Source organism: Littorina saxatilis, linkage group LG8 (assembly GCF_037325665.1).
Source record: "Littorina saxatilis isolate snail1 linkage group LG8, US_GU_Lsax_2.0, whole genome shotgun sequence".
Lineage (NCBI taxonomy): Eukaryota > Metazoa > Mollusca > Gastropoda > Littorinimorpha > Littorinidae > Littorina > Littorina saxatilis.
The window spans coordinates 63,108,681-63,111,180 of NC_090252.1; the positions used below are offsets into that span (position 1 = coordinate 63,108,681).

Genomic DNA, 2,500 nt, shown 5'->3' on the forward strand with positions numbered 1-2,500 from the left:
CACCAACACCACCACCACAACAACAACAACAGCAACAACAACCGCCACAACCACAAGAACATTGCCCAAAACACATCAGGTTATTCCTGGTTTTCACAGAGTGTAATCACTTGGAGGAAGCCAGAGCAAGACTTCGTCAGTTCTATGACGCAAAACAAGAATTGACGTCATCGTGCTTGTGTTTTACGTCATTCAGATCTTGACCTTGGGATTGCGCTTCGAAACTGCTTTCCCTGTTAGAACCTTTTTAGTCTAAACATGTCGTTTACAATTTACAAATGTTTACTGCCTGCTTGAAAAGTCGATAGCAAATCTTGGCATTTCTCAAACAGCACCAACAAAAACACACAATTATTTTTAAATAAAAATGTGTTTGCTCTTCTATCTGTCTTTGGTATTATGTGTGTGTGTGTGTGTGTGTGTGTGTGTGTGTGTGTGTGTGTGTGTGTGTGTGTGTGTGTGTGTGTATTCCGGTAGACTGGGAATCTAAACGAGGGTTGGTGTGCGTACGTGCGTTCGTGTGTGTGTATGTGTGTGTGTGTGTGTGTGTGTGTGTGTGTGTGTGTGTGTATTCTGGTAGACAGGGAATCTAAACGAGGGTTAGTGTGCGCGTGTGCTACGTGCGTTTGTGTGTGTGTGTGTGTGTATTTTGGTAGACTGGGAATCTAAACGAGGGTTGGTGTGCGCGTGTGCGTACGTGTGTGTGTGTGTGTGTGTGTGTGTGTGTGTGTGTGTATTCCGGTAGACTGGGAATCTAAACGAGGGTTGGTGTGCGTACGTGCGTTCGCGTGTGTGTGTGTGTGTGTGTGTGCATGTTTGGGTGCGCGCGCGTGTGTGTGTGGGTGTGTGTGTGTGTGTGTATTCTGGTAGACTAAGAATCTAGACGAGGGTATGTGTGCGCGTGTGCGTACGTACGTAGGTGTGTGTGTGTGGGTGTGTGTATGTGTGTGTGTGTATGTGTGTGTGTATGTGTATGTGTGTGTGTGTGTGTCTGTGTTCGTGTGTGTGTTCGTGTGTGTGCGTACGTTGTGTGTGTGTGTGTGTGTGTGTGTAATAATAATAATAATAATAATAATAAAGATAGCTTATATAGCGCCGCTTCACAAATTTAACTATGCTCTTAGCGCTGTACATCGAGATATAACAATTTCAATAATATAAATACAAAGATGATATTATAATAATACACATTTACAAATATCACTCACGTGCATACATCCTCGTGCACACCACGCGCATACACACTCCCACTCATTAACAAGTGCGTCCATCCCCCTGCCACTGAGATGTTCATATACCCCCCTGGACAAGCTCACACCATGTCCGTCTCCTCTCTAGACTGTACATACACTCAGCAAGAAAAAGAAAGACTAAATGCAAATTTCATACACAACCCTTTAGCTCAATCAAAGCTGAAGCAACTATACAAAAAAGACACATTCAAACAACAAATCTAACTTCGCCTCTAACAGTCTATAAAGATGGCAAGGACAATTTACAAGGATTCGCGAAAAAGGTGCGTTTTAAGGGAACTGCGGAAAGAGTCCTTAGAAGCAGAATGGCGAACGGAGGAAGGGAGAGAATTCCAGACAATGGCAGCCGCAGAAGCAAACGAGCGATTTCCAAAAGAAGGCAAGCTTCGCTCGAGAGTTTCCAGTTTGCGACTGTCAGCGCGTGAGCGGAGGTTGTAGTCAGAGGGATTGTCATATGTGACGAGCAGTTCCTTGAGGTATTTAGGGCCATCTTCAAATTTGGCAGAGAAACAGATACAAGCAAGCTTGTATCTGATACGAGCGGACACGGGAAGCCAATGAAGGGAACGAAGAAGTGGTGTGACATGATCAAACTTCTTAGAGCGATATATCAATTTGGCGGCAGAGTTTTGTACCTTTTGGAGTGACTCGACAAGTTTTTGATCGCGCAGCCATAGAACAGGCTGTTGCAATAGTCTATTCTGGATAGAACTAGAGAACAGGCTAGAGTTTGAGCGGCTTGGGGGGTAAGATAGTGGCGGATAGAACTGATTTTCCTTACGTTACTGTACGCAATTGTGCGGATGTTTTGGACGTGCTGGGAAAGGTTGAGGAAGTGGTCGAAGGTAACGCCAAGATTAGTCACAGAAGAGACAAAGTTGACGTCGCTATCGCCGACATGAATGCTAGAAGGCAAAGAATGTTCAGGGAAAGATCTGTACTGGGACCTGACAAGCATGGATTCAGTTTTCGAGTCGTTTAGCTGTAGTTTGTTGGCCGTCATCCACGCCTTTACAGCAACAACACAGTCTTCCATTTCACTCACAGTGGTATCAATTTGATCAATCTCACTGTCTTTCTACAACTGGTTGTCGTCTGCAAAGGCGTGGTGATCGATAGGATACTGTTTGATAGGATACTGTGTGTGTGTGCGTGTGTGTGTGTGTGTTCCTGTAGGCTGGGAATCTACACGAGGGTATGTGTGCGCGTGGGCGTACGAGCGTAGGTGTGTGTGTCTGTGTGCCGTG

The 2,500-nt window shown here is 45.2% G+C and overlaps 1 protein-coding gene across 2 annotated transcripts in view; it reads left to right on the plus strand.

Annotated features, from left to right (window-relative positions):
- Positions 1 to 2,500, plus strand: part of LOC138974108 (uncharacterized) — a 116,665-nt gene that overhangs the window by 17,300 nt on the left and 96,865 nt on the right. The window lies entirely within an intron of this gene.